Genomic DNA, 25,329 nt, shown 5'->3' with positions numbered 1-25,329 from the left:
TCCCATTACATAGACTCCAGCCTTCACAGGCCAAATCTTCCACTTGGGGGAAAGCGATGTAGCTGCACATGTGTTTGAGCAAGGCAGACAAAACCTTTGCCAGCTCTATTGAGAACTTTGGCTGTGCCATTTCTGCTGCCAACCCCACTGGCACTTGGAAAGAACCAGTTGCCAGGAAATAGAGCACTGATAGAACTTGCACAAGGGGGGATACCAATGGGATGACAGATAGTTGGTATCAAATCAGGATCCAATTGAGTAAACAGCTCTGTGATTGTGGCCCTGTCCAGTATGTACAATTCACAGCAATGACGTAGTTCCCAATTTCTGTTTGTTGTCCACCACCATGAAATGGCGACTGCCTGTCCTGTATGTACGGACAGGTGGAAGTGATGTAACTCCTCTGGCGTTGGTCGTCATGGCGGAATGCGGTCTTGCACCGCCGTGCTATTCCTCATTGGCTAACATGGGGCTCTAGGGAGTATAGCATCCAATTAGGATCACCGGCGGCGGTGACGATGTACACCGCCGCGGATGTGACTGACATTTTCTATCTATAACCTCACTTGATTCCTGACTTTCCACAGGACAACACATACACTGTGTGTGCTGCTGTGACCTGTGTCTGGATCCTGCCATGGACCGTGTGATGGGGAAAGGGCCCCTGCCTTCACTTCGGAGGAGTTATAGCGCCTGGTGGATGGGGTCCTACCCCTGTATGGACAGCTGTATGGGCCTCCAGACCAACAGGTGAGTTCACAATGGGGACGATGCATGCAACAAGGTGTGGGGTATGTCTGGTGGTAGTGTACATGCAGGGCTCCGGGTGATGTGTGTGCCAATAGAGATGGAAATATAATTTGTGGGCCATATCTGTGACAGGCAGGATTGTATGGTTAATGGTGTACTCCTGTCTGTATTACCTCTGCAGGTCAGTGCCCATCACAAGAAGGGATTGTGGCGTGTCATCGCCAAGGACGTACGGACCCTGGGGGTCTATAGCAGGCGTAGCACCCACTGCAGGAAAAGGTGGGAGGACCTGAGATGCTGGGCCCAGAAGACTGCAGGGGCCCAGCTGGGGACGGCCTCCAAACGAGGGCGGGGTGCGCATTGGAACCTGACCCCACTGATGGCCCACATACTGGCGGTGGCCTACCCAGAGCGGGATGGGCGCTTGAGGGCGGCACAGCAGCCACAAGGGGGGGAGTACAGTGAGCATGACAACCATTTTTGTTGGCTGGCATAGGATCCTGGTGGTGGGTTCCAGTTAGTGGGTCCCCCTTAATGCCAGCTCAGACACTGCTGCGTGGTCCAGCACAAGGTACATGGGTGAATAGCAAAATCTTGTATTCCAGCTATGTGGCATTCCAGGTCAGACAAAGGGGGTTATTCCAACTTTGGAGGAGGTGTTAATCCGTCCCAAAAGTGACGGAAAAGTGACGGATTTACCACCAGCCGTATTACGAGTCCATTATATCCTATGGAACTCGTAATACGGCTGGTGGTATAGGAGGGGTGCAGTTGGCTGTGGTTCGCTCTCATCTTGCTGTGGTACCTAGCCAATTGAAAGCCAGTGTGATGCATAGTGCCCAATCCTGATCCGTCCCAGTGCCGCCCTCCATGTAGCCCCCCACCGAGTTGCCTATGCCTGCTCACCCAGGAGGATGGGCATCTCCTTTGCCCCAGGCACCTCAGGCCCTGTTCCAGTGAGCCCTGCTGCCCTCAGTGAGGAGGCTATTGACCTCCTGAGATCCATCTCTGTAGGGCAGTCAACCACAGTGAATGCCATCCAGGGGCTGGCATCACAGATTCAACAATGCAATGCATACCTGCAGGGCATCCACGGTGGGTTGGCGGCCCTACATAGATCGTTTCAGGCTCTGGCCACCTCTCTGATGGCAGCCAGTGTCCCTGTTCCTACCGCCCCCCCTCCAACTACCACTTCCCAGTCCCAGTCTCCTCAACCCCAACCCATCCCATGCACACATACAGACAAGCATGCACACAAGAGTAGCACAGTCAAAGACAAGCAGCACACTTCAGGTTACAAGCACTCACACAAACAACAGACAGTTGCACACACAACAACATCCACTCCCTCCACTGTCTCCCCCTCCTCCTCCTCCCTCACAGTCACATCCGCACTCACACTTGCATCCACTGCATCAACAGCCACCACCACCATCACCACATCAAGCAGCACACACACCTCACTTGCAGACACCTCCACATCCATCCACGCGTCCCCTTTGTCCTCTCCCACCCTGTCTGCTCCCCTCCTAAGAGACCCAAACGCACACATTCAGACTCCCAACAGCCATCCACCTCACACCGGGACACTGCCCATGCACCTGCACTCAAGTCCAGCAGATGTACACCTCTGACAACCACTCCCTCAACCTCCACTCCCATTCCTCTTCCTAAATCTCGCCCCAACATACCTAAGAAGCTTTTCTTTGCCCGTCTTGACCTCTTCCTCCCCCTACACCACCCCGTTCTGCCCACAAGGGCAGGGTCCCAACGACCCAGCACAGCACCTCAGCCAAACAGTCTGCCACTGCTCCAATCAAATCTTCAGCTGCTGGCACAAAGGGGCCCCAGAGTGTGATGGCTGCCACTCCTACTGTGAGCATACCTCTGCCTCAGAAAGGGAGGACTAGGGTGGTGAAAACCAAGGGACAGGATATGGGGACATTGGAGGCACCTCCTAGGTCTGGAGGCAATAAAGGGAAGGTTCCCGCTCCACCACCCAGGAAAGGGAAGGATCCCACTCTACAACCCAAGAAAGGGAAGGTTCCCACTCCACCACCCAAGAAAGGGAAGGTTCCCACTCCACACCCAAGAAAGGGAAGGTTACCACTCCACTAGCAAAGAGAGACAATAGGCCCCATCCACCAGCAGTGGGCAAGGAGTCCTCACCTCCAGGAGGTACAGCCAGGGTTACACCTCCACCAGCAGTGGGCAAGGAGCCCTCACCTCCAGCAGGGGCAGTCAGGGTTACACATCCACCAGCAGTGGGAAAGGAGCCCTCACCTCCAGCAGAGGCAGCCAGGGTTACACCTCCACCAGCAGTGGGTAAGGAGCCCTCACCTCCAGCAGGGACAGCCAGGGTTACACCTCCACCAGCAGCACCTCCACTAGCAGTGGGCAAGGAGCCCTCACCCCCAGCAGGGGCAGGCAGTGTTACACCTCCACCAGCAGTGGGCAAGTAGCCATCATCTCCAGCAGAGGCACAACAGCCCTCACTTCTAGCAGAGGCACAGCAGCCCTCACCTCCTGAAGAGGGCATGTAGGTCACCCACCAGAGACAACTGGGCAAGGAGCCCCCTCCAGAACCAGTGTGCATGTTCTCCACTTCAGAGACTGTGGCCTTACACTCCCCACCAGGGACAATTGGGCAAGGAGCCCCCTCCAGAACCAGTGTGCATGTTCTCCACTTCAGAGATTGTGGCCTTACACTCCCCACCAGGGACAATTGGGCAAGGAGCCCCCTCCAGAACCAGTGGGCATGTTCCCCACTTCAGAGACTATGGCCTTACACTCCCCACCATGGACAACTGGGCAAGGATCCCCCTCCAGAACCAGTGGGCATGTTACCCACTTCAGCTGAGGTGCCTGCCCATTTCCAACATGATGCCTCTGCACAGTGGAGTCTGGATAATGTCAGGAGTCAAGTTGGGCCTTGGACTGTGCCCTGCGGCCCTTTCTGGATATTGACGCATGCTTTTGTTTTCGCATGGACAATATGGTGGCTGTTGGCATCAGATTACAGTGTCATTTAAACCTCAATGTGGTCCTTGTATTAATTAGACGTGGGTCCTGTGACATTGGTTTTACCCTGCAGCTGGTTGTGTGTATGGTGTGTGTGAATGGTGTGTTTTGTGTGTGTGTGTGTGTGTCACTCTCCTTTTCCTCCCTCCCTCCCTTGTGTGCTAGGCAGCTGTACTCACCGTTGTCGTCTTCATCAGCATTGGTGTTCCAAGAGGACTATGGCGTAGAAGAGCATCGGGAAGACTTGAAGTTCCGGTTCCATGGCAGCGGCGGCCTCCTCTGTGTCTCTGATGGTGAGTCTTTTGTTTTCTATGCAGTGTTTCCGCTAGGCTTTTGATGGCGTTGGTACTGCCCCGGAAATCGTGGCGGTTTGCTATGTCATAATATGGTGGGCGGTACCTTGTCTTCTGCCTGGCTGTTGATGGCTACCGCCGTGGTCAGTGGTGGTAACCCCCTGGCGGTTGATTTGATACATTGGCTGTCTATGGGAGGTATCACCGCCATGGTCATAATTTGGTGGTAATTACCGCCAGCCTGTTGGTGGTATTACCGCCACTTTAACAGCCACCGCCAATGTCATAATGAGGGCCATAGTGTTGTTTTGGGACAAGCAGAGAAAAACATTGAGGCCATTATGTGAATATAGCGACACTTTTAGACTTTTTCAGAACTGTGATTCATTGTTTAGGCATTTTAATTCTATGGAAAGCATGTTCCAAAAGTTTGGGGATGAGATATGAAAAGGACCTACCGCCCCATCTGGCTTTGTGAATTCTAGGTACCTTTAACCTGCAGAGGATCTTAAAGCCCTACTTGGGGACTAGGGGGTCAAGAGTGCCCTTGTCATAGTGGGTCATTTGGCATTAAACCCACTATGTGCCAGACAGGGTTTTAAGTTTTATCCTTGCCTCAATAGAAAGCCAGTGCAGAGAACCTAGAGTACTGTTTGCTGAGGAAACATTTGGGAACTTGTTTAGGATCCTTGCTGCCACATTTTGGACAGCTTTTGGAAAGCCTATGTACACAGAAGTCCTGTAGTCCAAACGAGAGAGAACAAGGGATTGGACCACAAATCGTTTGGACACACAGGACAATGTCTAGGAATTTACAAAGTGATCTGACAGTGCCAAAACAAGTCACCACAAGTTTTTTTCCCCATATATCCACGGTAAGGGATTTGTCTAGCCTCATCCCAAGGCTTTTGATGGGGGAGGATGGGGTGGGTGGATTGCCCAAACTTTCTGGCCAGTTTGTAAAAATGTTATCCCCATTAAGTTTTTAAGAAGCAATTTACCATCCACTTGGATACTTTTTCTGAACAGGGAGACAGCTGATGGTACTGTGAGTCTTTCCAAGGGCTGAGGGAGATGGTCAATTGTGTGTCGTCGGCATATGATACTATTGACAGCCCAAACTTCTGAACAATATCTGCTGATGGGTGCATGTACTGGTTAAAAAGTGTTAGACTGAGGGCCGAAACCTGTAGGACCCCAGACTTCAAGGGAAGGACGTCAGAGTAGCATGAATCCTCACAAACTTGGAAGGATCTGTCCTTCAAAAATGAGGTGGGCCAAATAAAAGTAGAACTCTTTATTCCTGCATCATCCATTCTGTACATAAATGTCTCATGGTCAGCCATGTCGAACGATGCACTTAGGTCTAGGAGGATGATAGCAGCTGTTCCTCCTGGTCCAGAAGCATTTTTAAATCCGCTGTTACTCCGAGGAGGGCAGTTTCTGTACTGTGTTGTGTATGGAATCCCATCTGGAAGTGTGCAGTAAATTATTTTCTTCATGGAATGTAGACAGTGTTTCATGGACATGTTTCTCTAGCACCTTGCTTACGACTGGGAGCAGGGAGATTGGCCTATAGTTTCCTGTCCATGTTGGGTCGAGATAGATTTTTTTTTAGAAAAGGTTTGACCACCGCATGTTTACACTTAGATGGGACTATTCCAGTGGATAGGGACAAGTTAAGGAGTTCCAATATAATGGAGAAGGTGGCTGGAGCTCCTTGTGACAGTATGTGTGGAGTTGTGGGGACCCTGATTTGACCTTGCTGAGAAGAGTGGAAAGTTCTTCATCGGTGATGGGGGGGGAGAGATGAAGGCCTATGTGGGATGTGTTGAGTGTAGACTTCTCTGATGTGAGGGCACTTAAAATTCTGTTCTTATACAGACAGATAATAAAGAACTCTACCAATTCATTGCAGCATGCTATTGAGGGGGTAGGGAGAGTGTTTCCGGTTTTTGAAGTGATCAGGGAATTCACAATTTTACAAAGTTCCCCAATGGCGTTCAATGCCTGGCTTATGTGGTTTCGAAGTAGGACGCTAGGGCCTTTTTCATTTCTGTCTGATCGTTCCTAATTGCAGTTCGATGGGCATTTTAAAGTGATCCTCATACTTTTTATTCCATTCCCTTTCAAGTTTTTTTACATATTGTTTCAATTAAGTAAGATTTTTTTTACCTCTTTTGAATTTTATTATTGGGATATTTTCATCCAGAGACTTTGTGATCCATTCTTCGAATTTCGTATTGGCATAATCAGGGATTTCCCCTAATATAGGTTTGGTTGAGTCTAGGAAAGAAGTCTGTTCCACTGTATTCAGCCTAGACAATCTATGATGGATTCTTGGAGAGTATTTAATCGCAGTCATGGGCGCATACTTATCAAACGTGAAAAGGATTAAAAAATGGCCTGTGCAGGGCATAGGACGGGGACTTTTTACAATGATTGTGGTCATTGTTAAAGACCGGATCAAGGAGGTGTCCTTTGATGTGTGTAGGACCTTCAACTCTTTGGGTGAGTTGAATGGCGTCCATGTCATGTATTATCCCTGCTGCGAGTGGGTTTTTAATCTTGTCAAAATGTACATTGTCACCCAGAAGGGTAATATTCAATTTTTCAGGTGCCAGATAGCTTAAACGTCTGGGAGGGCCTCAGTGATCTTGGAGCAGAGTCCAGGGGGTCTGTATATCACTACTCCCTAAAAGGTACAGGTGGATGACAGATTGTGAATGCATGCATCTGTAGGAATATTTTAATACTTTTGCAATACCACCACCCACTTTATTTACACAATCCTTCCTGCATATGTAATACCCTTTGGGGTGTGTTTCATTATTGTCAAGTATGACATTCTCATGAAGCCAGTTTCTGTAAGGAAAATGGCATCTGGCAGTTCGTCCTCTCTCAACGTTGATAGTTCAATTTTATGGCAAGGTAGCGACCTGCAATTATTCAGGAACATATTCCAGCAACTGTTTTTCATAGAAAGTTCTGGACTGACTTCCTTTGCTCTCATAAGGGAAAAGTTGCACTTTGAGCAAAACAATTCCCCGCTTTCTAGGTTTAGAGGAGGGTACAGGTGTAAGAGGGGTGATGGTCTGAGGCCCACAATATGACATTGGCGGTAAAAACCGCCTACCACCGCGGTGACGGACGCCAAAAGACCGTCACTGCGGCTACCATCTGACTGCCAGATTATGAACACAGCCGCACTTGTGCCTCAAGAACGGCGTAAATCCGGCCTTGGCCATACTGGCAGATGGTGGTAAGTTGGTGCTGCTACCACCAGCACCGCCACGTCAGTAGACCGCTGCCAGCCGTATCATGACCTGTGATACGGCCTGGGAGTGTTCTGCTGGTGGTAGCAGTGCCCCTTCCCGTTCCCTGCCGGAAGACCACCTGGATGAAGGTAAGTTGGGCTTCCGACAAGGGAGCGGGGTGGGAGGTATTATGTGTGTGTGTGGGGTTGTGTGAGTGTGAATGCGTCTGTGTGTGTAGTGTTTGCGTGGGTGAATGCATGTGTGTGAATGCGTGTAATAATGGAAATGTGAATGCGTGTCTGCATGTCAGTGTGAATGTGTGTACGGATGTGTGTGAGCATGACAGGATCTATGCGTGTATGAATGCGTGTATGCCAGTGTGAGTGAGTGTGTGTGTATGCGTGGTGCGTGTATGCCAGTGTGAGTGTATGGGGATATTGGAAAGGGAGGGAGCATGGATGGGGGGGAGTGGGGGCCTCTGGGGAGTGTTGGGGAGGGGGAGGGTGAGCCTCCTACCAGTGACAGGGAAGGAATGGCAGCAGGCTGGCTCAAAATGTCGCCAGTGGTACTATAGCAGCCAACGGGCTGGAGATTGATATCTCCGGCCTGGCGGCTGCTACCACCAAGGCGGTCTGAGTGGAGAAGTGGCGGGCTGGCTGCAGCCAACCCACCATTCTCATAATGTGGCGGTATGTACTGCCTGCCTCTTGGCAGTACTGCCGCCACATTACCACTCACCGCCAGGGTCATAATGACCCCCTGAGTGTATGCAGCTTCTGGGAGGGGAATTCTACCTTACTTGTGGAACATTGAGCAGAGTTCCTGGCCCCTGGTCCCATTCGAGGTTGGATGGGCTTGCCATTGGCAAGCCAGCAGCGCACCTGCGCCCCAACTGTCATTTAAGGCTGGGGGCAATACAAACGCAGGAGCACCGACCTGACTAGCGTCTCTATGTTTGCTATTCTAAGCGCTCCCATGCTGTATGGCAGTTTTCCCCGCTCCCACTTCTCAGAGCAAAGCAGACAACTTTAAAAAGTGATTTTCTTTTTAAAAAACAATGGAAAGAAGCAGATTTTAAAAAACAACTTACTTTTAAAAACACTCTGCCTAAAACAACAATTCTAACACATTCATAGTCACAGTATGAGGAAGTATTTTCCCCTAATCAGTGCAGTGTAAGTCTCACCTGCATGGCCGAACCCCTACCATCATTTAAGGTTGAGAGCAATTTATCTGCTAGAGCGCTGATCTTACTGACAACTCTATAGTAGGAGTATGCTATTGTAAGTGTTCCTGTGCTCTATGGCAGTTCCCCCCAGCCCCCTTGGTTCTCAATGCAAAGCAGAAATTTTTAAAAAGTGATTTATTTTAAAAACCACTGCAAAGCAGCAGATTTGAAAAACATAACTTACTCTTAAAAACACACTACATAAAAAACAATTCTAACACATCGATTGTCAAAGTTTTAAAAAAAATTCTCCTTCTCAGTGCAAAGCAGCCAACTTTAAAAAGTGCTTTTCTTTTTAAAAACCAATGCAAAGCAGCATTTTAAAAAACGACTTCCTTTTAAAAAACACACTCCCTAAAAAACAATTCTAACACTTTGATTGTTACAGTATTAAGAAGTATTCCCCCCTTCATTAATCAAACTGGAAAGGTCTTTGAAAGTTGCATCTTTAGTCACCTGGGATATACTTCACTTCAAAGTCAAAGTCTTGCAATGACATGATCCATTTACAGATTCTGCTCAAGATGGTACTTATCCCTTTCTTGTCAAATACATTGTTCCTAGGCTTATGATCCATCCTCACCTCAAAACTGCTTCTCAACAGAAATGTTTGATTCCTATTGGCCCAATGGATACAGAAGGCCTCCCTCTTAATTGCAGAATACCTAGTTTGAGTGTCTTTCAGGCTACGTGAAACAAACATAGTTCTCTCATCATCACTGTTACTTTGTTTTAATACTTAATCCCCTAGAGCTTGCATCCATGATGAGGTAAGACGTCCCATGGGGAACAACATTTTATAAAAAAATTAGCACCGGCAAGAGACCTCTTTGTATCCAGAAATTCAGAATTCAGAATCCTCCTCATCCAAAATGCGCAAGTTCGCAAAATGTGGAAAAATATATTGTAATACTCAGCCATCCCAAGAAACTTTATCAACTCATTCTTGTTCTCAGGAACCGCCAAGGACTCAAAGGTCATACTAACTCATCTTTTGATCTTATGCCGTTGCCAATTAAATGATGACTAAGTAAGTAATCTCTTGATAAAAAATCTGCATTTGGATTCTTTGAGAGTGAGACCATGCAATATAATTCTGGTAAGTGTATCTCCCTCAGCTTACTGTCATGGTCCTCAAAGGTTGTTCCATATATCAACTCATCATCCTGATATATTGTAATACCAGGTACATCATGCTGAATATTTTCTGTAGCTCTTTAGAAGGCAGAGGTTGCGTCACAGAAATTAGCCCAAAAGGCATCCTTGTGAACCTATAAATACTAAAAGGAATAATGAAAGAAGTATGATCCTTCAACTGTTCATCACTGGCTTTATGGTACGCAGACATGCGATCCAATGTGGAAAACAAGCATGAGTGATGAAAGAATTAAGATCCTTCGACTGTACATGAAGTCTGATCTGATGGTACGCAGACCTGAGATCCAGTGTGGAAAACAAACATGTTGCATTAAGTTGAGACAACTTATGAGATGTACTAGGCAAGAGATACCGATCAACTACCACCAACATGTTCAAGGCTCTCAAATCGATGCACAATCTTACATGACCAGAGGCTTTACGTGCCAAAACAACAGAGGCAATGCAGTCGGCAGTTTCCACCTCATCAATGATCATGTCCTCTTTCAACATTCCTAGCTCTAACATCATGGATAGTCTCACAAAAATGGGAACCACACACACCTTGCAAGCAGCAGGACAAGCACCATCTTTTAAAATTATACTGTGGGTTTACTGAGTTAAACATCCTAACCGGTCACTAAAATTTCAGGAAAATCTTTATGTACATTGTAATATAGCTTTGTATTATAGCTACTTGTATTAGGAGTTTATAATGTAAGATAATCACAGTTAAATCAGTTATAGAATGTAGTAAGTGTGCACTATAGATTTTAGAATTGGTATGCTCCTCTTCCCCGTGTGGAAGATGGAACATGGAACATTTGGACTGTTGGAAACTGGAGGGTGCGATAGAATGTTCATGTGAGGAGAGGACTAGGAGCTGTGAGGTGTGGTGCTGGAGAGCTCTGAGATGAATGGAAACAAGAAGACTGTATGAAGGGCAGAACAGTGGAGATGAAAATAAAGTCTGGAGTTTGAAGATAAGTACAGTGTGTTGGACTTTATAATAAGAATCTTTTAGATTGGAAACACAAAGCAACCTAACAGAAAATACCTTTTCAAAATTTTAAGAGGCACTGCTGTTGCTTACCTGCAAGAACTAATGAAGCACTGCTATCCTTGAGCACTTTTGGAACTCTACAACACTACCTCCATGAATAAGAGCAATGGTTTGCACTGTACTAGGGCGCACTTTAACTGTACGAACTGATGAATTACCTTCTGTCCCTAATCACACTTGATCTGCGTCTGTAAAGCCCTAAAACACCCAGAGGCGATAATGGTTCTGGGCTATATTTCAAATCTTAAACTGAGGCGTTTGTCCCTAACCTGCTGCATGGAGCACTTTCGGTTACCTGGGGCAGCACCCCAGTGTGCTGTTTTACTACCTGCAATAAATGCAATATCAGACTAAGGCCCTCATTACAACCCTGGCGGTCGGTGTTAAAGCGGCGGTAACACCGCCAACAGCCCGGCGGTAAAAAAAATGGAATCATGACCACGGCGGAAACCGCCAACACATACAGCCACTAACACTCCGACCGCCACTGCGGTAGCAACAAACACCACGGCGATAACCGCAAACAGCCAGGCGGAAGACAATGTACCGCCCACTCTATTACAACCCGCCCATCCGCCAGCTTTTCCGGGGTGGTACCAAGGGCATCAAAAGCACTGCGGAAACTACTCTGAAGGGAAACGACTCACCTCTCGACACTCAAGGAATAACCAGGACACCATGGAGCCCGAGCTGCAGGTTTTCCCCATGCTGGTGTATCTTCTCATACACCAAGAGCATGAACGCTGGCGATGACGACCACGGTGAGTACTGCACCTAGCACACAAGGGAGGGGAGAGGAAAAAGAGTGCAACACCCCCACCCCCACCCTCACTCACAACACCATACACACAAACACAAGCAACAACATTACATATACACCCAGTAACACTCAGGAATAACGCAAGGACAAAAGGAATGGAGTCAAATGAGTGTAATATTAGTAATACTTAGAAATACGTTCAGAAAGAAAAAACAGTATGTACAATATATACAATATATACAAAAGGCGGTACAATGCCCACTCAAAAATTGTCCGTGGCCCACTGGGCCTAAACACATAGGCCAAGCCCACACCTGACTCCTGCCTCAATACGGAGAGAACACTGCAGGGGCATCAGGTCGAAAACACACAGGCACCTCAGGGGGATGGGAATGGGGGGGGGACGCCTCAGCCAGAAGATGGTACAATGCCACTGCCCCTGGAGGGGGCTCCATTCCCACTGCTTGGTCCTGGGGAGTGCAAGGCCACAGTCTCTCAAGTGGGTGGTTTGTCCACTACATGGTCCTGGGGAGTGCAAGGCCACAGTCTCTCTAGTGGATGCCTTCTTCCACTGGTTCTGGAGGGGGCCTTGTGCCCAGTTTACTTCATCCTGGCAAGGAGGGGCCTAGTGGATGCCTTCTTCCACTGGTTCTTGAGGGGGCCTTGTGCCCAGTGTGCTTTATCCTGGCAAGGAGGGGCTGAGTGGATGCCTTCTTCCACTGGTTCTGGAGGAGGCCTTGTGCCCAGTGTGCTTCATCCTGGCAAGGAGGGGCTGAGTGGATGCCTTCTTCCACTGGTTCTGGAGGGGGCCTTGTGCCCAGTGTGCTTCATCCTGGCAAGGAGGGGCTGCGTGGATGGCTTCTTCCACTGGTCCTGGAGGGGGCCTTGTGCCCAGTGTGCTTCATCCTGGCAAGGAGGGGCTGAGAGGATGCCTTCTTCCACTGATTCTGGATGGGGCATTGCGCCCTGTGATGCAGATGTTTTGGAATGCAAGGTCACAGTCTCTCACCTGGGTGTCACAACGGCAGCTTTTGCAGGGGCAGGACGCACTGCAGCCCATGTAGTCACCACTACACACTGCTCACCGGCAGTGACGGCTGCTCAGTGAATCACAGTTGTGCTGCAGGTGGCGGTGCTGGCAGTGGTGGTGGTAGCCTCCAGGCCTTCATTTGCAGCCTCAGACGGCTGCCCACTGGGGCTGCTGCTGCTGGCCGTGGTGCTGCTTGCAGTGGTGCAGGTGGTTGTGCTGGCCACGGCGCTGGCCGCGGTGCAGGTGGCGATACTGGCGGTTGTGGTGGTAGTCTCCAGGCCTTCACCTGCAGCCTCGGACAGCTGCCCACTGGTGCTGCTGCTGCTAGCAGTAGGGCTGCTTGCGGCGGTGGAGGTTGCGGTGCTGGCCGCAGTGCAGGTGGCGATACTGGTGGTTGTGGTGGTAGCCTCCAGGCCTTCACCTGCAGCCTCAGACGGCTGCCCACTGGGGCTGCTGCTGCTGGCAGTGGTGCTGCTTGCGGCGGTGCAGGTGGCGGGCTGGCCACAGTGCAGGTGGCGGTGCTGGCCGCGGTGCAGGTGGCGATACTGGCGGTTGTGGTGGTAGCCTCCAAGCCTTCACCTGCAGCCTCTGACGGCTGAAGTGTCATGGCTGGTGTTCTGTGCCCCTTCCTGCCCTTGGCAGATGGTGGTGCCTCCTTGCTTCTGCCAGCTGGAGTCTTTGACTTGGCCTTTCTGGCTGGTTGTGCCTCATTCCCTTTGCTGCCCTTGCCAGGTGGCAGAACCTTCTTGGCAGGTGTTGGTGGCACACTGGCTGGGCTGACGGGTCCCTCCTTGGAGCCTCTCACAGCTGCAGAAACCACAGCGGATGTGGACTGGGTGGCTGAGGTGCTAGGCTGGGTTCTGGGCACCCTGGCCCGAGGTGAGGGGCAGGGGGTGGGGGTGGGGTAGGGAAGAGGTCAATGTTGGCGAGGAAAAGCTTCTTAGGGACACTGGGGCTGGAGTATGCTGTGTTTGGGTGCAGGTGCATGAGCTGGATGCTGTTGTGAGGTGGATGGCTGTTGGGTGGGTGTGTGCTTGCGTTTGTGTACTTTGGGAGGAGGGGTCACAGACACAGTGGCAGAGGACACAGGGGACATGTGCATGGATGTGGGGGTGGTGACTGCCAGGGAGGGGCGTGTAGTGATAGGCGTGCTGGTGATGGAGGTAGTGGATGAGGATGTAGTGCATGCAGGTGTGAGTGGATATGCTACTGGGAGGGAGGTGAACAAGGAGGAGGAGGGAGACACAGTGGAGGCAGTGGGTGTTGGTGTGTCTGCCTGGGGATGGTGCTTGTGTGAGTGGCTGTGAGATGTAGTGTGGTGCTTGTGTTTGCCTGAGCCACTTCTGAGTGTTGATTTGGGTGCATACTGGTCTGAAGGTGTGCTTGGGATAGGTTGGGGTTTAGGGGATTGGGACTGGGTAGAGGAAGTTGGAGGGGGAGGCTGGAGGCAGGGACAATTGCTGCCATCAATGCGGAGGCCAGAGCCTGGAATGCTCTCTGTTGGACCGCCACACCAGAGTGAATGCCCTCCAGGTATGCATTTCTTTGTTGCAAATGCCTTTCGACACCCTGGATGGCATTCAGTATGGTTGACTGCCCAACAGCGAGGGATCTCAGGAGGTCAGTAGCCTCTTCACTGAGGGCAGCAGGGCTGAGGTGCCTGGGGCAAAAGAGATGCCCACCCTCCTGGGTGAGCGGGCACGAGAAACACACTGGGGGGCTGCTGGGAGGGCGGTGCTGGTACGGGGGATGGCAGCTGTACCTGTTGCTGGGGTGGGCACAGAGGTGTCCGCCCCCCCCAGGGAGCTTCCATCGGAGAAGGAGGCGCTGTCGGTGGTGTCCCCTCCTGTCTCCATCGTGGTGCTCCCCTCGCCCTCCGTCCCACTGATGCCCTCACCGTCAGTGGATTCGGCCTCCAGGCCCACGTGGGATGCAGCTCCCTCCATCACCAGTGCCTCTGCTCCTCCGCCAGATGATGCTAATGCACACAAGGACAGAGTGACAAAGCAAGAAGGGGGAGAGAGACAGAGGATACACTTGGTCAATGCCAGCAACAACACTACAGTTGGCGTATACAAATCAAATCAAATCATTAACATTTATAAAGCGCGCTACTCACCCGTGCGGGTCTCAAGGCGCTAGGGGGGAAAGGGGGGGTTATCGCTGCTCGAACAGCCAAGTCTTTAGGAGTCTCCGGAAAGCGGAGTGGTCCTGAGGCTGGTGGGGAGGGAGTTCCAGGTCTTGGCCGCCAGGAAGGAGAAAGATCTCCCACCCGCCGTGGAGCGGCGGGTGCGAGGGACGGCAGCAAGTGCGAGGCCAGCGGAGCGGAGGGGGCGGGTGGGGACGTAGAAGCTGAGGCGTCTGTTGAGGTATTCCGGTCCCTTGTTGTAGAGGGCTTTGTGTGCGTGGGTGAGAAGACGGAAGGTGATCCTTTTGCTGACTGGGAGCCAATGCAGGTGTCTCAGGTGTGCGGAGATGTGGCTGTTGCGGGGTACGTCGAGGATGAGGCGGGCCGAGGCGTTTTGGATGCGTTGCAGGCGGTTTTGGAGTTTGGCTGTGGTCCCGGCGTAGAGGGTGTTGCCGTAGTCCAGGCGGCTCGTGACGAGGGCGTGGGTCACGGTTTTTCTGGTGTCGGCGGGGATCCAGCGGAAGATCTTACGGAGCATGCGGAGAGTGAGGAAGCAGGCGGAGGACACGGCGTTGACTTGCTTGGTCATGGTGAGAAGAGGGTCCAAGATGAAGCCGAGGTTGCGGGCGTGGTCTGCGGGGGTCGGTGCGGTGCCGAGGGCCGTGGGCCACCAGGAGTCGTCCCAGGCGGACGGGGTGTTGCCGAGGATGAGGACTTCCGTTTTTTCAGAGTTCAGCTTTAGGCGGCTGAGCCTCATCCAATCTGCGACGTCCTTCATACCCTCTTGTAGGTTGGTCTTGGCGCTGGCGGGGTCCTTGGTGAGGGAGAGTACAAGTTGGGTGTCGTCGGCGTAGGAGGTGATGATGATGTCGTGCTTGCGTACGATGTCGGCGAGGGGGCTCATGTAGACATTGAAGAGTGTCGGGCTGAGCGATGAGCCTTGAGGTACGCCGCAGATGATCTTGGTGGGTTCTGAGCGAAACGGAGGGAGGTAAACTCTTTGGGAGCGGTTAGCGAGGAAGGAGGCGATCCAGTCCAGGGCCTGGCCTTGGATCCCGGTGGAGCATAGGCGGGTGATTAGGGTGCGGTGACAGACGGTGTCAAAGGCAGCCGAGAGGTCGAGGAGAATGAGGGCGACTGTTTCACCGTTGTCCATCAGGGTTCTGATGTCGTCTGTGACTGAGATGAGGGCGGTTTCCGTGCTGTGGTTGGTTCGGAATCCGGTTTGTGAAGGGTCGAGCAGGTTGTTGTCTTCCAGGAAGGTGGTCAGCTGTTTGTTGACGGTCTTTTCTATTACCTTGGCTGGGAAAGGTAGAAGAGAGATGGGGCGGAAGTTTTTCAGGTCGCTTGGGTCAGCCGTAGGTTTCTTTAGTAGGGCGTTGACTTCAGCGTGCTTCCAGCATTCGGGGAAGGTAGCAGAAGAAAAAGAAGAGTTGATGACGGTCTGGAGGTGCGGGGCGATGATGTCGTCGGCTTTGTTAAAGATGAAGTGCGGGCAGGGGTCCGAAGGGGCGCCGGAGTGGATAGAGTTCATGATGGATTTGGTTTCTTCCGTGTTGATGTGGGTCCAGTTGTTGAGGGTGATGTCCGGGGAAGCGGGTTCAGTGGTGTATGGTTGGGTCTGGTGTCCGAAGCTGTCGTGGAGGTCGCTGATCTTGCGATGGAAGAAAGTGGCGAGGGATTCGCACAAATCCTGTGAGGGCGTGACGGCGTTGGCGCTGGCGCTGGGGTTGGAGAACTCTTTGACGATGCTGAAGAGTTCTCTGCTGTTGTGGCTGTTTTTGTCTAGTCTGTCGGTGAAAAAGTTCCTTTTGGCAGTGCGGATCAGGTGGTGGTGTTCGCGTGTAGCGTTCTTGAGGGCGGTCATGTTGTCAGCGGTGTGGTCCTTGCGCCAGGCCTTCTCAAGGGCACGACAAGTTTTCTTTGATTCTTTGAGGGTGTCAGAGGACCAGAGAGGTTTTTTGGTGTTGGTCTGTCGATGCGTGCGTTTGAGGGGAGCAAGGTTGTCAGCGCAGTTGGAGATCCAGTTTGTGAGGTTGAGAGCTGCGTCGTTGGGGTCGGTGGTGAGGGTGGGTTGGTTGGCGGCGAGAGCGGAGAAGAGTTGCTCTTCAGGGATCTTGTTCCACTGTCGATGAGGGATGGGTTGAGTGCGGAGGTGGGAGATCTCGCGTCGGAATGTGAAGTGGACGCAGCTGTGGTCGGTCCAGTGTAGGGCAGAGGTGTGGCTGAAGAAGACGTGTTTGCTGGCGGAGAAGATAGGGTCGAGCGTGTGTCCGGCGATGTGGGTGGCGGTGTTCACCAGTTGTTTGAGGCCGAGGTTGGCGAGGTTGTCGAGCAGGGTGGTGGTGTTGGGGTCGTTGTTTTGTTCCAGATGGAAGTTGAGGTCGCCTAGGAGGATGTAGTCCGGTGAGGCGAGGGCGTGCGGGGAGATGAAGTCGGCGATGGCGTCGCTGAAAGAGGCGCGAGGTCCGGGAGGACGGTAGACGAGGGATCCTCTGAGGGTGGTCCTTGGGTCGGTGCGAATCTGAAAATGCAGGTGTTCAGCGGCGAGGGGGGGGTCTTCGGTGGAGGTGGTGACGCTGATGGAGTCTTTGAAGATGATGGCGACACCTCCTCCTACTTGGTTGGTGCGGTCTTTTCTGGAGATCTTGTAGCCTTCGGGGATGGCGGTAGCGATGTCTGGAGCAGAGGAGGCGTTCATCCATGTCTCCGTGATGAAGGCGACGTCCGGGGCTGTGGAGTCCAGGAGGTCCCAAAGTTCAACGGCGTGCTTGTGGACGGAACGAGCGTTGATCAGGATGCACTTGAGGTGGTTGATGGCGCGTGGGCTTGTGGTCGTGGTAGTTGCGTGGTGGAAGATGCGTTTGCAGGAGTTGCAGGCGAAGGGTCCATGGGTGCGTTTGGGGTGAGCTAGGAAGCAGGTTTTGGAGCGCCCTGGGTTGAGGGCGTGGAGGGTGGTGGGGTCGTAGCGGATCAGCGGGGCTTGGGGGAGCTGGGGACCAGGGGTCGTGGCGCTGGGCGCGGGCCAGGCGCGGACGGGCGCAGACGGGCTTGCCTCTGGCGCGCCTCTGGCGCGCCAGCGGCGTGCCCGCTGCGCAGTCGCGCAGCGGCCGCCATAAGAGGTAGGAGGGGGGGGGAGGGGTCAGCTGGGGGCGAATGGGAGCTGGGGGGCGGGGGCGTGCAGGAGGTCGCGGTGGGAAAGCGCGAGGGAGGGGGGGGACAGGTAGAGTGAGAGGAGCTGGGGGAGGGGGTTTAGGGTGGAGGAGGGTGAGTGTTAGGAGGTTTGGAGATTAGGGAGAGAGATAGGAGTAGGGTTGTGAAGATAGGGGAGGGGGGGTTGTAGAGGTGGGTGAGGGAGAGAGGTAGAGTGAGAGGATAGGGAGATAGGTAGTAGAGGGGGTGGCGGGAGGGGGGGAGAGATAGAGAAATAGATATAGAAAATAGATAGAGAAGTCGATAGATAGGGAAATAGATAGATAGACAGATAGGTAGGTAGGAGGAGGTGGAGAGTGGGGGAGTTAGATAGTGAGATAGGGAGCTAGAGAGATAGGAAGATAGGAGGAGTGAGGGAGGTAGATAGCGAACGGGTTAGCTAGGGGTGAGAGAGGGGGAGGCGAGTGAGGGAGGGGGATGAGGAAGGAGCAGGAGGGCAGGCTCGGGGGAAGAAGACGGAGGAGGTAGAAGAGCCGAAGACAGGAGAACAGAAGACAGAAGAACAGAAGACAGAAGAACAGAAGACAGAAGAACAGAAGACCGGAAGAGCAGAAGACAGAAGAACAGAAGAACAGAAGAACAGAAGAACAGAAGACCGGAAGAGCAGAAGACAGAAGAACAGAAGAACAGAAGAACAGAAGATCGGAAGAGCAGAAGAACAGAGAAGAACAGAGAAGAACAGAGAAGAACACAGAAGAACCGAGAAGAAGAACACAGAAGCACCGAGAAGAACAGAGAAGAAGAACACAGAAGACCGGAAGAACACAGAAGAACAGAAGGGAAGAACAGAAGAACAGAAGAGAAGAACAGAAGAACACAGAAGAAGATTGCAGAGGGGGAGCGAGGAGGAAGAGACAGAGAGGAGGAAAAGAAGCAGGAGCAGGAGAGAAGGTGAGTGGCGCGGGGCAGGGCGAGGGGCTGGGAGGAGGGGGGTACTTACAGTTAGGTGGGTCTCAGGAACACAGGAACTCGGGAACTTGGAGGAGCTGCAGCGGCAGGGGGAGCGACCTACCCTTGGGTCAAGGGTCGCTACCACTGTCGCGCAGCGGCCGCCATAAGAGGTAGGAGGGGGGGGGAGGGGTCAGCTGGGGGCGAATGGGAGCTGGGGGGCGGGGGCGTGCAGGAGGTCGCGGCGGGAAAGCGCGAGGGAGGGGGGGGGACAGGTAGAGTGAGAGGAGCTGGGGGAGGGGGTTTAGGGTGGAGGAGGGTGAGTGTTAGGAGGTTTGGAGATTAGGGAGAGAGATAGGAGTAGGGTTGTGAAGATAGGGGAGGGGGGGTTGTAGAGGTGGGTGAGGGAGAGAGGTAGAGTGAGAGGATAGGGAGATAGGTAGTAGAGGGGGTGGTGGGAGGGGGGGAGAGATAGAGAAATAGATAGAGAAAATAGATAGAGAAGTCGATAGATAGGGAAATAGATAGATAGACAGATAGGTAGGTAGGAGGAGGTGGAGAGTGGGGGAGTTAGATAGTGAGATAGGGAGCTAGAGAGATAGGAAGATAGGAGGAGTGAGGGAGGTAGATAGCGAACGGGTTAGCTAGGGGTGAGAGAGGGGGAGGCGAGTGAGGGAGGGGGATGAGGAAGGAGCAGGAGGGCAGGCTCGGGGGAAGAAGACGGAGGAGGTAGAAGAGCCGAAGACAGGAGAACAGAAGACAGAAGAACAGAAGACAGAAGAACGGAAGACCGGAAGAGCAGAAGACAGAAGAACAGAAGAACAGAAGAACAGAAGAACAGAAGAACGGAAGAGCAGAAGACAGAAGAACAGAAGAACAGAAGATCGGAAGAGCAGAAGAACAGAGAAGAACAGAGAAGAACACAGAAGAACACAGAAGAACCGAGAAGAAGAACACAGAAGCACCGAGAAGAACAGAGAAGAAGAACACAGAAGACCGGAAGAACACAGAAGAACAGAAGGGAAGAACAGAAGAACAGAAGAGAAGAACAGAAGAACACAGAAGAAGATTGCAGAGGGGGAGCGAGGAGGAAGAGACAGAGAGGAGGAAAAGAAGCAGGAGCAGGAGAGAAGGTGAGTGGCGCGGGGCAGGGCGAGGGGCTGGGAGGAGGGGGGTACTTACAGTTAGGTGGGTCTCAGGAACACAGGAACTCGGGAACTTGGAGGAGCTGCAGCGGCAGGGGGAGCGACCTACCCTTGGGTCAAGGGTCGCTACCACTGTCGCGCAGCGGCCGCCATAAGAGGTAGGAGGGGGGGGGAGGGGTCAGCTGGGGGCGAATGGGAGCTGGGGGGCGGGGGCGTGCAGGAGGTCGCAGCGGGAAAGCGCGAGGGAGGGGGGGGGACAGGTAGAGTGAGAGGAGCTGGGGGAGGGGGTTTAGGGTGGAGGAGGGTGAGTGTTAGGAGGTTTGGAGATTAGGGAGAGAGATAGGAGTAGGGTTGTGAAGATAGGGGAGGGGGGGTTGTAGAGGTGGGTGAGGGAGAGAGGTAGAGTGAGAGGATAGGGAGATAGGTAGTAGAGGGGGGTGGCGGGAGGGGGGGAGAGATAGAGAAATAGATAGAGAAAATAGATAGAGAAGTCGATAGATAGGGAAATAGATAGATAGACAGATAGGTAGGTAGGAGGAGGTGGAGAGTGGGGGAGTTAGATAGTGAGATAGGGAGCTAGAGAGATAGGAAGATAGGAGGAGTGAGGGAGGTAGATAGCGAACGGGTTAGCTAGGGGTGAGAGAGGGGGAGGCGAGTGAGGGAGGGGGATGAGGAAGGAGCAGGAGGGCAGGCTCGGGGGAAGAAGACGGAGGAGGTAGAAGAGCCGAAGACAGGAGAACAGAAGACAGAAGAACAGAAGACAGAAGAACAGAAGACAGAAGAACAGAAGACCGGAAGAGCAGAAGACAGAAGAACAGAAGAACAGAAGAACAGAAGAACAGAAGAACAGAAGACCGGAAGAGCAGAAGACAGAAGAACAGAAGAACAGAAGAACAGAAGATCGGAAGAGCAGAAGAACAGAGAAGAACAGAGAAGAACAGAGAAGAACACAGAAGAACCGAGAAGAAGAACACAGAAGCACCGAGAAGAACAGAGAAGAAGAACACAGAAGACCGGAAGAACACAGAAGAACAGAAGGGAAGAACAGAAGAACAGAAGAGAAGAACAGAAGAACACAGAAGAAGATTGCAGAGGGGGAGCGAGGAGGAAGAGACAGAGAGGAGGAAAAGAAGCAGGAGCAGGAGAGAAGGTGAGTGGCGCGGGGCAGGGCGAGGGGCTGGGAGGAGGGGGGTACTTACAGTTAGGTGGGTCTCAGGAACACAGGAACTCGGGAACTTGGAGGAGCTGCAGCGGCAGGGGGAGCGACCTACCCTTGGGTCAAGGGTCGCTACCACTGTCGCGCAGCGGCCGCCATAAGAGGTAGGAGGGGGGGGGGAGGGGTCAGCTGGGGGCGAATGGGAGCTGGGGGGCGGGGGCGTGCAGGAGGTCGCGGCGGGAAAGCGCGAGGGAGGGGGGGGGACAGGTAGAGTGAGAGGAGCTGGGGGAGGGGGTTTAGGGTGGAGGAGGGTGAGTGTTAGGAGGTTTGGAGATTAGGGAGAGAGATAGGAGTAGGGTTGTGAAGATAGGGGAGGGGGGGTTGTAGAGGTGGGTGAGGGAGAGAGGTAGAGTGAGAGGATAGGGAGATAGGTAGTAGAGGGGGTGGCGGGAGGGGGGGAGAGATAGAGAAATAGATAGAGAAAATAGATAGAGAAGTCGATAGATAGGGAAATAGATAGATAGACAGATAGTTAGGTAGGAGGAGGTGGAGAGTGGGGGAGTTAGATAGTGAGATAGGGAGCTAGAGAGATAGGAAGATAGGAGGAGTGAGGGAGGTAGATAGCGAACGGGTTAGCTAGGGGTGAGAGAGGGGGAGGCGAGTGAGGGAGGGGGATGAGGAAGGAGCAGGAGGGCAGGCTCGGGGGAAGAAGACGGAGGAGGTAGAAGAGCCGAAGACAGGAGAACAGAAGACAGAAGAACAGAAGACAGAAGAACAGAAGACAGAAGAACAGAAGACCGGAAGAGCAGAAGACAGAAGGACAGAAGAACAGAAGAACAGAAGAACAGAAGCACAGAAGATCGGAAGAGCAGAAGAACAGAGAAGAACAGAGAAGAACAGAGAAGAACACAGAAGAACCGAGAAGAAGAACACAGAAGCACCGAGAAGAACAGAGAAGAAGAACACAGAAGACCGGAAGAACACAGAAGAACAGAAGGGAAGAACAGAAGAACAGAAGAGAAGAACAGAAGAACACAGAAGAAGATTGCAGAGGGGGAGCGAGGAGGAAGAGACAGAGAGGAGGAAAAGAAGCAGGAGCAGGAGAGAAGGTGAGTGGCGCGGGGCAGGGCGAGGGGCTGGGAGGAGGGGGGTACTTACAGTTAGGTGGGTCTCAGGAACACAGGAACTCGGGAACTTGGAGGAGCTGCAGCGGCAGGGGGAGCGACCTACCCTTGGGATCAGCCATAGGCACTAGGCCATGCACTACCAGTTACAAAGCTAGTCACCAGCCCATGGGGTACATTGCCTAACGCCATTAGCTGCACACCTGAAACCAACAGGACCCTGCCCAGTAGTAGATGCCCACTAACACTATTGGGGTTGGAGTGCTTCAGAGCCTGCCCAACAAGGGACCTACCCTGCCAGTTCACCCTGGCATAGGGGCACCCACAGCCCACATTCCCCACCCAGGTAAAACCTTAATGCGGGCAAAGTCATGATTCTGAATCTGTACTCACCCCCTTGTGGCTGCTGTGATGCCTTCAAGCGCCCATCCAACTCCAGATAGGCCACCGCAAGAAAGCGGAACATCAGGGGGGACAGGGTACGACGGGCACCCCTTCCTCGTTGGGAGTCCAGCCCCAGCTGGGCCTCCACCTTCTTCCTTGCCCAGTGGCGCAGGTCCTCCCACTGTTTGCGGCAGTGGGTGCTCCGCCTGTCAAAGACCCCCAGGGTCCACACCGCCCTTGCGATGGCACGCCAAATACCCTTTTTCTGATGGGCGCTGACCTGCAGGAAAATATGCATAGAAAAAGGGATTAGTCATACTGTCCGGACTGTTACACTCATAGCCCACAATATCCCTCCCATCCCCTTACGCACAGACATTGACCACTAGACATGCAGCACTCTGTCCAGGACACCTCAGCCACCCCTACATGAGGCTTACACACACAGCAATCCATACATTCATGGCCCACGCATCATGCTTACGGTGTACTCAACTGTTTGCCTGGTGGACCATAGATTAAAGTGTTCTGGGGTAGGACCCCATCCACCAGTCTCTCCAACTCCTCCGAAGTGAAGGCAGGGGCCCTTTCCCCAGACACTTGAACCATTGTCACTTCCAGACACAGGTCACAGCAGCACTTGTAGTGTAGGTCCTCTCCTGTTGAAGGTCAGGTAGCAAGTGCGTGAACAGATAGAAAATGGCGGTCACGGCTGCAGCGGTGCATACCGTCACGCCAGTGTACATTGCCATTGGCTCCTGGAACCCATAGGGCCCAATGATAACCAATGCGAATTTGCACAGCGGTCATCGACTGCCGACCGTAACAGTGCACAACGCCAGCAGAATTACCTCATTTCTACTTGTCTCTCCTCACAGGTCAGGCAGCCGCCATTTCAGGGGGGCACAGGCCATGGCACCTACCTGTGTCACAGCAGACATTGGCACATCAACTGACTTTCAAATTCACATACAGTTTCTGTAAAGGAAAAAATGAATTTTTATTTTCACATATGTGTGAATATGACCCTCTGCTCACCGTTTTTCACCCTAGAGTTCAACCGCTGAGGATGAATAGGAGATGGAGACATCCCCCCGTGTTCAGACCCCTAGTGGACCTGGCAACAAGGGAGGACAGGCACATTATTCTGACCTACAGACTTAATAGGGCCACAATCCAAGAACTGTGTGCCCAATTGGAGCCAGACCTGATTTCAGCTATCCACCAGCCCACAGATATCCCCCCTCTAGTGCAGGTCCTGTCAGTGCTCCATTTCCTGGCAAGTGGTTCCTTCCAAGCGACAGTGGCCATGGCATCAGGGATGTCTCAGCCAATATTCTCAAACGTGCTGACCAGAGTGTTGTCTGCCCTGCTGAAACACATGCGCAGCTACATCGTATTCCCCCAGGTGGAGGATTTGGCCACAGTGAACGCTGACTTTTATGCCCTTGGACATATCCCCAAGATGGTACACATATAGCATTTGTCCCCTCCCCTCCCCGGAGACATGAACAAGTGTTCAGGAACAGAAAAAGCTTTCATTCTCTGAATGTGCAGATGGTGTGTTTGGTGGACCAGTACATCTCCCATGTGAATGCCAAGTATCCTGGCTCTGTGTATGATGCCTTTATCTTGAGGAATAGCAGCATTCCATATGTGATTTCTCAACTCCAGAGGCACCGGGTGTGGCTAATAGGTGAGCCCATGGTCCCCACCCAGTTGATGTAGGTATAGGGGTGTGGGTTTGGCCCTAAGGGTGAGTGTGTGGCTAACAGGTATCCCTCGATATTTACAGGTGACTCTGGTTACCCCAACCTCTCATGGCTACTGACCCCAGTGCGGAATGCCAGGACAAGGGCAGAGGAACGTTACAATGAGGCACATGGGCGAACAAGGAGGATAATTGAGAGAACCTTTGGCCTCCTGAAGGCCAGATTCTGGTGCCTCCATCTGACAGGTGGATCCCAGTACTACTCACCCAAGAAGGTGTGCCAGATCATCATTGCATGTTGCATAACCTGGCCTTCAGACGCCAGGTGCGTTTTCTGCAGGAGGATGAGCCTGGAGATGGTCTTGTGGCAGCGGTGGAGCCTGTGGACAGTGACGAAGAGGAGGCAGAGGAAGAAGATGTGGACAACAGAAGTACACTCATTCAACAGTACTTCCAGTGACACACAGGTAAGACACTGTAACTTCACCTTCCATTGCAGTTTTGTGTTTGACATTGAACATGGCAGCCTGATTTCTCTATGTCTATGGCCACTTACTGTACCCTTTGGCATCTCTATTTTCAGATCTCTGTGCCCCACTCTGGCTCCTGGTGTGTTTACTGCTGCCCACTACAGGTTATACCTATGTTAATATTACAGTAGATTAGAAATGCAATGTTTACAGTTTGTGAAACTAATACATGTGTCATATAATCCACAGACTCCATACTTGAATTTGTTCAAAGGGTGTTTATTTATGTGCTAATAAGTGGGTATTGCAATGGGTTGGGTTGCTGATGAAGGAAAGTCCAGGGTAGAGTCCAGTATCACAGGTGCATTGTCCAAGGAGGCACAGGAAGGGGAAAAGGGGAACAACAGCAGTTCAAGGTGGACAGGGTGACAGAGTGGGACACAAGGGTGACAATCAGGAGAGTCTTTTTTCCTGGCAGGGGTCTTGGCAATGCTCTCTGGTTCTCCATGGTGTGGGGTGCTGATGGCCTGTTGGTCCAGGGGCGGGGCCTCCTGTCCACTAGCGCCAGCGG

This window comes from Pleurodeles waltl, chromosome 4_1 (genome assembly GCF_031143425.1).
Source record: "Pleurodeles waltl isolate 20211129_DDA chromosome 4_1, aPleWal1.hap1.20221129, whole genome shotgun sequence".
NCBI classification, from domain to species: Eukaryota; Metazoa; Chordata; class Amphibia; order Caudata; family Salamandridae; genus Pleurodeles; species Pleurodeles waltl.
The sequence above is the reverse complement of the archived record's forward strand: the minus strand, read 5'-3'. Positions refer to the sequence as shown.